The 12,727-nt window shown below is 39.9% G+C and overlaps 1 protein-coding gene across 7 annotated transcripts in view; it reads left to right on the top strand.

Annotated features, from left to right (window-relative positions):
• Nucleotides 1-395: 395 nt before the first annotated feature.
• Nucleotides 396-12,727, top strand: part of ZBTB20 (zinc finger and BTB domain containing 20) — a 1,614,058-nt gene continuing 1,601,726 nt past the window's right edge. For all 7 annotated transcript variants that reach the window (XM_033940835.1, XM_033940838.1, XM_033940833.1 and 4 more), the window contains exon 1: nt 396-580. The gene's annotated coding sequence lies outside the window, so the exon portion shown is untranslated. The remainder of the gene's footprint in view (nt 581-12,727) is intronic.

The following is a 12,727-nucleotide window of genomic DNA, read 5'->3' on the forward strand; positions in this document are numbered from 1 at the left end:
ATACTACAGAGCTGACATTCTAATCTAGCACGAACAGAACACATTTATTTATGATACTTAAATGTATTCAGGGTGTAACAATGTGTTCCTCTTGCTAAAGGAGAAATAAGGAATGTGGGGGTAGTTGCACTGGTGTTTGTTCTCAAGTTTTCCTCGTATATATCTTTTCTATTATGTTAGTCGAGCAGTGCTGAACCTGTTGCTGCATAAGCAGAGTTAGTATTTTGCTTGCTAGACAGAGGAAGGAGGGCTGTCTGCTGTCTGGTAGGAGGGCTTTGTCTGCCTGCTTCTCTCTCTCTGTCTCTGTCATACACACGCACGCACGCGCACGCCTCGCTCTCTCTCTCTTTCTCTCACTCTCTCTCTCTCACACACACACACACACACACTCTCTCTCTCCCCCTCCCCCTTCCCCTCCCTCCCGTCTCTGTGGTTTGTAAGGTAGGTTGCACTGTGTGTCTATACACAACATCAAGAGCAGGAACATGGATTCATTAGGGAAGCAGGCAGTCATTACCACACATACTGTACTTCCAGGCAGGCTCCGATTATGAGAAGAGACTCAGATCTTGGGGACAAGGTAGGCCAGTCAACTTTGAGGAGAAAAGAAATCCCTGTTTTAACCTTCCCCACACCAATATCTTTTATTCTCTTTCTGTTGCTTTTTAAATTATGTACGTAAGTTTGTCAGATTCATTTCTAGTTTAAAATGTAGAAAATCTTTTAAGGCCTAACCTCTGACAAATGTTTATTTCTTTCAGTTATTTAAGGGTGTGACCTGACACTTTGGCATCATGATTTTTTAGGGAGGAGGGGGGGGGGGATTGGAGTGCATTTTGTTTATATATCTTTTTTAAGAACTGAAAAGAGATTATTTTTCCTCTTTCTCCAGTTTTAACTTAAGAAATATCTTTCACTCTGTTAAACTTCCCTCCCTGTATGTTTTCTCCCTAACTGGGCTTTTCTTTTCTGTTTTATCCAGCTGCATCTGCCCAGTCATATATCATCATCTATTTACTTGGTTTTGTTTCTATTTGCCAATTAGTTTAGGAGCTGCTTAATGCTCTCAGTATAACGAGACACCTCTTTGTTTGAGATCTTAAAGTCCTATTTACATAAAAATATAAATCAGATTTGTACGGGTTTTTTTTTCAGCCTTTTATTTCTGGGGATAACAGTGATAATTGCATTCTTTTTTCCCTTTCCTTGGACTATTTTAGCTTTATGTTTATCTTTAAAAGGCAGAACTGTTGGGGGGAGGGAGGGAGATTTTGGGCATATGCCTATTCCAACTTTTTTTCTTTGCTGATCGAATTCTGCTTTGGCAGTCACATTGGTGAATATAGTCAGAAACTTTCTAACAGGTAGTTACTATAAAACAGTGTTTGCCTTGCCTTTTAAAGTGTATCTTTACTACATTTTGGGGAGAGAGGAAGCTAGAATATAATGAATATCTTTGTCCATATTGAAGAGCTGTTGATTGTTATACTGTAGTAGAGCCATTTTGTCCAGGAATACTATATACATTTAGCATCTTTTCATTACATTGTTTTGTGTACATTACGTAAGAGACTATACTGTATAGGAAGATTTTTTTTTCCTTTATTGCATAGCATAGTTGATGATCATTGTTCTTTCAGTAGGTTTATACAGGCACTCATTAATATTTGTTCAGAAGCATAGGGGAAGAGAGCTGTGTAAACTATGCTTTTTGTATGTATTCATTTGTGATTTTTTTGGGAGGGTAAAACTGCTTCTTTGTAAGAGCAAAGACAGAAAGACAACGAGTTATACAAAGTCCGTGAATCTTTAACATGTAAAGAAAATAAGTCATGCAGTTGGCCTTATCTTAACAATCCTTTTTTCATTAACAGATTATTTAAGAGGGTGCGTAGCTTTTTGGTTTAATTTTTGCTTTAATTTGACAAACATCTCCATAAAGAAGAAAAAGCAGTACTTTTAAACTAGTGGGCTGCCATATTGCTGATTTTCTAGGCCATTCACTAAATTGAAATCCAGTGAAATGCTTTCTTAAAATAATTTGGTCACTACTTTCCACTAATTGCAGCCAACACATTGACTAGTATCACTGATGTTTACCTTCCTCTGTTTCCCTCTGGACAAATCAGGCAGCAACAACTTAAAAGCCATACTTTGTTACGGAGAGAACTCTTTAACACCTGCTTCCTTCATACATTCAGGGACACAGATGGAAGTTATTCCGAAGTATGCAGGTGTTCTGATTGTACAGAGGTGAACCAATCCTATAGTCTCCGGACTTCTGAATAAAAAGGTGTTTCAGAACTAGTGTTCATTTTTTTTTAAAATGCATTTGTGCTTTCATGTATAGTGCTTAGAATTTTTATTGTTAAATGTATATTGCACATTATTAGGTTTTCTACTCCGTATAGATTTTAATGTGATGCGGGATTTTCTTTTCTTTTTTTTTTTTACATATAAGATTATACAAGGAAATTGTCATTGCTGTGTTTTAGTCAGTTGTTCTTAAGTGAAACTTGAACAGAGGTACGGTTTGTCGAGCTGTGTATATTGTGATAAACCCCAACCAATAAAAGAAAAAAAAAAAAAAAGTTTCTGCTGAATGGTAAGAAATGTTTTGTTTGATTAGCAGAAAATTAAATATTTTATAAGATTTTCTCACTCAGATGTTTCAAGTTTTAAAAATTTCAGTAGCCTGTGATTCAAAGTATGACTGCCATACAATTTTGTGTTTAGAATGTTATTGTAAATGAACCTTGTAATCACTTACCTTAAGAAGTCACATTTAAAAAAACCCAAACCAACAACTACTACTACTACTGTAATTCTGAAGGGGTTTTTTTTTTTTTTTTTTTTTTTTTTTACATGTTTCTTAATTGATTCCAGTAGTATTTTGACAGGTGGAATGTGGGCTGCTGATGTCACTGCAAGAATGTAGTTCCATACATGGAAGTGCAATGTCATTGTTCATGCAAGTATTTAATGTACACAGTAACAAAACCCAAACTCCCACTATATCTGTACGTTATTGGAAACAGAAAAAGGACTTAAAAATTATGTTTCAAAAAGAAGGGCCTTGCATGGTGTATAATTAAAGTGTTCTTTGTGTTATTTTTAGAGAGTACTCCATAGTTTTTAAAGGGATAATACAAGGTAATAGGAGTTCTTAACAATATGTTGAGCAATGTATTTATATATTTTTGGTGTGTAGCTATTCCTGGTTTACGATTAAAGGGAAAATACATTTAGGAGTGGATATATTTGTACTATGGGCTCCTTTTATCAAGGTGCGCTAGCGGGGTTAGCACGTCGGACATTTCATCACGCGCTAACCCCTGCGGCATGCCAAAAAACTAACGCCTCGTCAATGGAGGCGTTAGCGACTAGCGCAGCAGGCAGTTTAACACGCGGTATTCCGTGCATTAAACCCCTACCGCACCTTGATAAAAGGAGCCATATATCATAAAAGTTATACTCTTGTATATATATATAAGGATTCTAAAAGAATTCTTTTTCATATTTGTATATATGAGGATTCTTCAAAAAGTTTCCACACTTTCATATTTTCACAGGAAATGTTTGGGGCGGGAGAAGTGATAAGAGGGTGTGTCATAGAATGTCATGTGACTAGTCAGCTCACCTTGCAGGTAATGCTTTTGAGACATTTAATAGTGTTTAAAAAATAAAAGTTAAGAAACCTTTTGAAGATCCCTTGTATTTGTTATAGGCAACTTCATATCTTTGTGTATTAAAAGTTTAAATATTTACACTAACAACATTCCAAAAGCCTTTCTTTATTTTTAAGGGTGGGGGAAGGAAAATCTACCTTCAGATTTTTTTCAAAGATTTTGAAGTCTGATGAAGCTGAACGTTATTTGTGAATTGATTTTATTTTTTTGTTTGTTTGTTTTATTTTGGCCCAGCAGCTTCCTCCTCCTTAGGCCTTCCACTTTATATGGAACCATGTTTGGGATCAAGTTCCATAAGACTTAATTAAAAACCATCAGGGAATTTTTCCCTTATTTTATATCCCCTCCCAACTCATTTAACCAAGGGCTCCTTTTACTAAGGTGCACTAGCGTTTTTAGCGCACACAGGATTTTAGCGCGTGCTAAACCTGTGCTACGCTTCTAGAACTAACGCCAGCGCAATGCTGGCGTTAAGGTCTAGCGTGTGTGGCGATTCCGCGCATTAAGGCCCTAACGCACCTGTGTAAAAGGAGCCCTAAGTCATTTCAACAAGAGAACTCAATCTGAGTTGCAATCTGATATTTGATTTTACAGACATCAGTGGCATGCTAATTTTATGCTGATCCCAAGATTATCTTTAAATTATAAATTGATTTTTGTTAAGATCTGCAATAAAGAAAATAACCTCCTCTTTTACCAAACTCGATAGTGGTGGCTGCTGCAGTAACTGCCCCAAAGCGCATAGGGATTTAAATGGCTTTGGGGATTTGGCCATGTGGCAGCTGCTAGTGTAAAAGGGGTGGGAGCAAGGAGTAAATGAAATAATATGCAAGGTAGTATGCTTTGCATTGATATTTTTGGCATTGTGTTTATTTCCTTTACAAAAAATTATAGTTGAAAGCCATTGGACACACATGCAAGGCAATTCAAAAAAAGTGTGCACCAGTTACACTCATGTGTACACACACGCACACACTGACATGCCAAAAATCCTCCTAAGCACTATTCTGAAAATATATATGTATCTTACATAGCCCATATTTTACAAGTAGACATATATATGGGTGGAATCTGGGCAGGACTACTCCTTTGCCCTCCAACCCAGCCTGGTGATTAACTGTTCCCCTTAATTGTAATCATGACATCCTGTTTAGATTGTAAGCTCTTTTGAGCAGGGACCGTTTTCTTATTCTTTGTGACTCTCTGCAGCGCTGCATGCGTCTGTTAGTGCTATAGAAATAATAGTAGTAGTAATATATAACTTAGGCCCCCTTTTATGAAGCCGCGTTAGGCTTTTGTATCGCTGGCAATGGCGGTAATAGCTCTGACACTCATTGGAAGTCTGTGAGCATGAAAAGCTTTTACTGCCGCGGTTGGCAATAAGCCTAATAAGAAGGGGGGTGGTGGTAATAGAAGATGAGGGGGTGCTAAAAAGTTCTCAGCCCAATCAACCAGCTTCCTAAATTTTGAGCATTATTTTGCTACTTTAGCTAAAAAGAGTGTTATCTTATTTTGTTAAGTGCCAAATTTGCAGAAACAAAATTCTATGTTTTGACATTGTTTCAGATCATTGATTGAACCATAACCACGTCATTTCTCTTCTTGGTTGGGCTGAGAACGTTTCAACACCCCCTCATATTATAAGCCACTAACGTATCTCCTGCACTTAAGTTCGTACTCTTATGCCTGCTCAGTGGCGAGCATAAGTGCTCATGCCTATTTTGCAGGTGTGTATTTTTGCTGTTAGACAGCTGTTTTAGTTTAAAGACTGCTGTGTATTTTTATAGAAGATTCCCAGTTATAGAATTCCACCCTTTTATTTATGTACAAGGGACTGCTGAAAAGTTCCCAGCTCAACCAAGAAGAAAATTATATGGAGCCATGAAACTTACAAGTTATTCCAGACTTTTTTTTCTTTTGTACGTTAGTAATGATGTTATCATTGTAGTCAAAATAATTCAAACTTTATTCCATCCTACCTTATTTATGTCTAATGCAAATGTAAGTTTTTATTTTGCACCATATGTATCCTTTATATTTGTGTGCTTATATATAGATAAATATTCATTAACACTGGACATTTTATTAAGAACGTAAGAATTGCCGCTGCTGGGTCAGACCACTGGTCCATCATGCCCAGCAGTCCCCTCTTGCGGCGGCCCCCAGGTCAAAGACCAGTGCTGTAAATGAGTTCAGCCTCACCTGCGTACGTTCCAGTTTAGCAGGAACTTGTTCAACTTTGTCTTGACTCCCTGGAGGTTGTTTTCCCCTATAACAGACTCTGGAAGAGCGTTCCAGTTTTCTACCACTCTCTGGGTGAAGAAGAACTTCCTTACGTTTGTACGGAATCTATCCCCTTTCAACTTTAGAGAGTGCCCTCTCGTTCTCCCTACCTATTGATTTGTTTTAGAGCAAGACTATTTTGTAATGGTAAACGTGAGCTTATATTAATATTATACTTGTTCATGCCAAATGTTTAATACAAATGAGTTATTTTTTTTTTTTTACAGCCTTACTCACTGAAAACTACAGAAAGGCAAACTGTGATAACATTCTCCATAGAAACAGTTAAGAATTATCTATAAATATTGCAGAAAGGCAAATTATATTTTAGTTTTGTTAAATATGAGTTTTTGTAATGGTACATTCAGTGCAATACCAAGCAAATAAATACACGGGGTAATTTTCAAAACCATTTGTGCTGGTTTAACAAAGTAATTTACTCATGGAAATGAGCATTTATAAATTATCCCACCTTGTATTGGAAGCCCAGGTAAAATATGTGCCACACATTAAAAAAGAAGAAATAAGGTCAAACAGTGTGGTGGATTAGTAAATAGGGATGACCACTGCACAACCAAAGGATGAAATGAGTGCTCAGGGAAAACAAGGTATTAGCAGAAGATTTAAAGGTCCAATATTCAAAGGATGGAATCATATGAAGAAGCAACTCTTGGTACTAAATAAGATTATTATAATTGTAAGATTGAATCAGTAGCAAATAAAACTGAAGAATTATTTCCTATTGTCACAAAGTTAATTGCCCCTGAAACTGCAGTTCATGATTTATGGCCAACTTCGATGGATTTCAATTGAAAGCAGTATGGATTGTACAGGATCTTGATATGGGCTTACGTCCTGTTATTAATCTACCTGCAGAAGATTCTGTTTCTTGGACTAGCTTTGAAACTGTGTCTCAGTGGCGTACCTAGCATATGTGACACCCGAGGCCCATCATTTTTTGGCACCCCCCCCCCCATCTGTACGAAAAACATGATTTTTAGTAACAAGCCACATGTCACACATGAGTACCTAGGAAAAGACAGCATCTTACATATGCAGTGAGCAGTACATCAATACACCCATTGTAAAACTAAACAAGCCAGACTAGTACAGATCAATCCTACACAGTCAATCCTATCAGAAAACCATGTCTTTCAAACACACAGAACACAGAAAACACCTTCGCCTAGTATGGAATATGTCATCACAAACTAACCCCTCCCCCTTTTACAAAATTGTAGTGTGGATTTTAGCCATGGTGGTAACAGCTCTGACGCTCATAGAATTCTGAGCATCAGAGCTGCTACCACCATGGCTAAAATCCACACCACAGTTTTATAAAAGGGGGGATAAAATAGAAATACATAGACAAAGGTTAAATTGAACCAGCAAGAAGCTGGACTCTGCATACAATGCAACACCACAGAAACAGTGACACATGTCTCCTAAAGCAATAAATAAATAGAAAATTTTTTTCTACCTTTGTCTTCTAAGGTTTCTACTTTCCTCATCTTCTTGTAACTCTCTTCCTTCCATCCACTGTGTGCCATTTCTCTGCCCCTATATGGCATCATCTGTCCTTCTATGCCCCTTCCAGAAACTGTATGCCTCCCCCTTCCATCTCTCCTTTCACCCCATTGGTCTGGCATCTCTCTCCTCTCCTTCCCTCCCACACCTCTCTTCTGCAATCCCTTTCTTCCCTCATTTTCCTTTTCAATTTATTTTCTGCATCCATCTAGATTGCATTCTTACTACACTCTCATCAATTTCGTTTTTTACTGTCTACCTACAGCTCTCTACCTCTTTCCCTCACTCCCTCCAATATTTCCCTAACTCAATCCTTTCCCCCCATCATGTATCCTCCTTTTATTTTTCCCCTCCTTCCATCATGTTTCCTCTTTCTCTACCCCTTCCATCTAGTAAATTTTCCTCTCTCTGTCCACTTCCATCATCTGCTCCCCTCTTTCTCTCCTCCCATTTCCTTCCTGCATTTGCTCCCTTATCTCTCCCATCTGCACTTCCATCCAGCATAGGCTCCCCCTCTACCATCCAATGTCTGCCCTTTCTCTCTCCATCCACCCCTCTTCAATCAGCATCTGCCCCCTTTCTTTCCCTCCAATCCAATTCCATCTAGTATCCTTCCCCCTTATGTCTCTCTCCCCTTTCCCTGTACATCAATTCCATCAGCACCACTCTTCCATTTCACCCTGCCCCCTTTCTCTCCCTGCACCACTCTTTCATTCCAGCAGTCCTGCTCCTTTCTCGCGATGAATGTAGCTGCCGGCTGCCAATCCACCCCACCCTGACGTACTAGCTCTGGAGCAGAGTCGTCAGCCGCGTGCAGGAAGGTCCCATGATGACTCCAGGCTTTGTTCCAGAAGAAGTAAGTTACGTCGGAGGGGGTGGACCCAGCAGACGCAGGGATTTGCGGCAAGGACCCATGATGGCTGCGTCTGCCTGGTCCACCCCCTCCGACATTTTTCAGCCGCTTCTTAGGCGGCTGTTGAGACCAGCGTTCTATACAGAATTTCTGCTTCTTCCTCCCCCCCAAAAAAAAAAACAACCCCAGTGAAAATTAATTTTCTTCTGGAAGTTTTGCTTACTGCACACAACAGACAATAATAAGAAATTTGATCTGTCAGTCATTATGGGTCCAGTTAAAATTATTTACAATATGAGGCCACACAGGTCATTTTCATTCATTGAAAAATGCCATTCCTGTCAAGTGGATTGGTTAGTTTGACCTTCTCTAGCAAGATAAAACTAATATGTAGACTGGATAAGTGGAAAAGAAAATAGTTTGAATTACTACTTCCCATAATTATCTACCTACCCTCACTCCAACTATTCCAGAAATATCAAATCCTGAGTTTCTAGCAGCATCTTAAACCTGTATTCCTCCCAGATTAATCATATTTTCTCTAGGTAATCTACATAAGTAGAACACCCACCCATCATTCCCCTTTTATTTCTCAGTTCCTGCTGTCAAAGTATCTAGCAAATAGTCTCATGTTGCTGTCCCACAGTCCCTCAGAGCAGCATGTTATACATGCAATAAATGAATAGAATAATTTGTAGATGTATAGTAGGTAGAGCCCATTATGCTATATTACATTACATTACATTAGAAATTTCTATTCTGCCATTACCTTGTGATTCAAGGCGGATTACAAAAGAGTTATAGAAGGTAGGTTACAAAAGAAGATCTCTGGTCATTTCCAGAGTGAGTAAAGAGTAGATCAGGTTGATTTGGGGGGGGGGGGGGGGGTCCGGAAGAAGATGAGAGGACGGAAGGTACTCGTAGTGTTAAGATTTTTTCAGGGATTTCTTGAAGAGTATAGTCTGGGGTTGTTATCAGTAGATTGGAGATTTGATTGTCTAGTTTTGCTGCTTGAGTGGCTAGGAGGCCATCATATAGTTTTTTCTATTTACCTTGTTTGATTGGAGGGTGTGTGAATGGGGTGTGAGTTTTTCTATGCCTGGTTGAGGGAGTTTGGATGAGGCGGTTGTTCAGGTAGGTTGGGCTGTCTCCGTTTATAGTTTTGAATAGTATACAGTAGAATTTAAATAGTATTCTTTCTGGAATTGGAAACCAGTATGAGTTGAGGTATGCCTCTGTAATGTGCTCGTGTTTCCTCAATGAGTAGACGAGTCTCAGGGCTGTGTTTTGAATTGTTTGTAGTTGAATTGTTTGTAGTTGTTTGTATGATAAAATATTGTTTGTTTATATGATAGAATATTGTTTGTATTTGTAGTTGTTTATATGATAGAATAACAGTTCACTTTCAAATTAATAATTATATATAATAAAGGCTTACATTACAGCAGTTTCTTCTAGGAATATACAGTATTTAATATGTGCTCAAAGTAGCCAAATAATGTTTTTCCCAGGACAAGCATATTCTCACGGTGGGGTGACATCATGTGATGGAGCCTGGCACGGATGCTTGCTAGCAAGTTATAGATAGAAGTTTTCTAGCAGCGCCGCACTGTGCTTGCATGGATTGATCATTGTTCATTTTTCTGTGGCGCAGGGAGGGTATGTCTCTTTGTTCTTTCACCTCAGCATATTTTTGAGTGATTTCAATGCCTTTCCATTCAGATTTTGTCATTATTGCCCTTCCAAAAAATTTTTTTTTTTTAAACATTTTTTCCCTTTGTATTTCTTTAGTTTTTCAGCTGTTAACACCCTCCAGGGATTCAAGACAAAGTTAGACAAGTTCCTGCTGAACCAGAATGTACGCAGGTAGGGCTACTTTCAGTTAGGGCGCTGGTCTTTGACCAGAGGGCCGCCGCGTGAGCAGACTGCTGGGCATGATGGACCACTGGTCTGACCCAGCAGCGGCAATTCTTATGTTCTTATTTTTCACCAGTTTTTTGTACTTGAACATAGAGGGATGTCCAAGAAGATGCCCAGTGGCATCATGAAGTGCACCCAGTGCAACTGGGTGATCTTAGTCATAGACCTGCATTCTTGGTGCTTAGGGTGCTTTGGACCTGATCATGATCCAAAATCTTGTTCTCTTTATTTGCAAATGCAATTGAGGGCACAGAGGGCATGGCAGGTTTAACAGGAGAGACTTTTTAGCTCTTCGAAGTCCAGGCCAATTAACCCTGGAACTGGAAGCATTGATCTCAATGACTGCCAAGATATTGCAACACACTGAGAGTGCACCAGTATTGAGGAGGTCTTCATCTTTTGATATTGGGCACCGAGGGTGTATATTGGTTTGACATTATCCTCATCAGCACTGAAGGACTGCAATGCTGAGTGTCAGGGGAAGCTCAAGAAGCACAAGCATCAGTCTGGGCCATCAGCATTGTTGATACCCGAGAAATGCTGGCATCGGAAGGATAGCTCCTCCTCTTTGGTTGAGGTACCAGTGCGTCGGTCTCTGAGCTGTTAGGCACTGACTCCTTCTTAGGCTGTCCCTGTCCCTGTCTCAGCTTTCCAGCCTTTGCCAATTACTGCCTTTCATGAATAATACCGATCTGTGCTCAGAGAGGTGCTGGTGCAGATTCTACTCTGTTCAAGTATTGTGGGTGCTTGTGCCAGTTGAGGCTCAGCTCACACATCTCCCTGAGGCCCAGACTAGGTCTGTGGAGTGATCCTCAGTTATGGAGCCCTGAGAGGTATTGGTGTCAGCACTGACCTATGCAGTACCATCTTCAACACTGGGGGAAGAAGCTTCCCCAAAGTCAGAGGATAAGACTGTACCCTGGTGCCTTTTGAGGCATGGTCATAGATCCATTGAGCTGAGGCATTCTGATTTTGGAAAAGAGTCTGATGGACCTGATTATAGAATTCAGAGGAAGACCCTCATTACTTCTTGGAGAACTCATATGGAGTCACCTCCTCAAGAGAGAAGGAAATCTCCTGATTCTCTCTCTTTTACTGGTTTTGTCAAGAAGATGACTTTGGCCATCTCATTTAAGTTGGAGATGGAGGAGGAGTCTAGGGCAGAGATTTTGTTTGTCATAGACTGAGTCTCTTCCCAAGGATGGGGTTGTGAACCTATCCTTAAGGACACACTGATGAAGAACTGGAAAACTGCTCTCAGTGCAGGTCACACCTAATATGGTGTATAAGGAGTATACGCAGTACTGCATCCAGAAGGCTCACAAATTCAAGAGGGTCCAACTGCATCACCATTCGAATCTGCTCTCAAACGAGCTAAGAGTTCCAGGACTCATCACTCCCACAGTTAAAGAGGCCAGGAATCTAGAATTGTTTTATGAGGAAAACTTTTTAGGCCTCAATGCTAGTTTACCACATCCAGTTCTATCGGCTTTACATGATCATCTACTTAAAGTCTCTGATACACAGTATGCTAACTCTTGCAGATTCTCTCTCTCTCTGGAGCAGACTGCATAGCTTCATTAAGCAGCTGCAGTGTAGGATATATCTGGCCAGGAGCATTTACAATTATTTTGTTATTGTATCCAAACTCCTTTATGGGGTGGTGATACGCAGACTCTCATGGCTGCCTGTCTGACCTAGAACTGGTGGTTAAGGAGAGGTTAGCAAACATTCCGTACTGTGGAGACAATCTTTTTGAGGACAAGGTGGAGTAGGTCACTAACCTCATAAAAAAACGCACTGATACAATCCAGTTCCTGTCTCAGAAGCCTGCAGATGCAACCTCTTCTGCTAGGAGGCTTCCAGTGTGTCTAGAAGGTATTCCAACTACTCTCAAAGGTGTAGGTATCTGCCTCTTGCCTGCTCTGCCTAGCAGTCTCAGCTTCCACGTTCTTATCCATGCCAGCCCAGTCAGTAGAAGTCCCAGTGGCTGGCTCCCCAGTCAAAACAAAGGGTAAGCATTTGACTGACTCCAGAAGAGCATAGCTGCAGTCTAAGTAACTGCTCCAGACAAATTTTTCATCAAAGGTGGCCCCTTGTAACCTATGACCAATGGGTTCTTCAAGTAGTCCATCTCTATTACACTCAGAATTAGCATCAGAGATCTCCAATTTGCCCACTGAGAACATCATTCATCAGCTTTCTGCAGAAGCAGCATCTCTACAGAAACAGAAAATTTCCACCCTTCTACAGGTCAGTGCAGTTGAGCCCAAGCCACCAAGGGAGAGACAGTAAGATATTTTACTCAAAAGTACTTCCTTATGCTCAAATGAATAGGAGGATTTCATCCCATCCTAGACCTAAAAGCCCTGAACAAATTCTACTACTACTATTACTTATAATTTCTATAGCGCTACTAGGCATACACTCCACTGAATTCCTTGTCAAAGAAAAG

Source organism: Geotrypetes seraphini, chromosome 4 (genome assembly GCF_902459505.1).
Source record: "Geotrypetes seraphini chromosome 4, aGeoSer1.1, whole genome shotgun sequence".
NCBI lineage: Eukaryota > Metazoa > Chordata > Amphibia > Gymnophiona > Dermophiidae > Geotrypetes > Geotrypetes seraphini.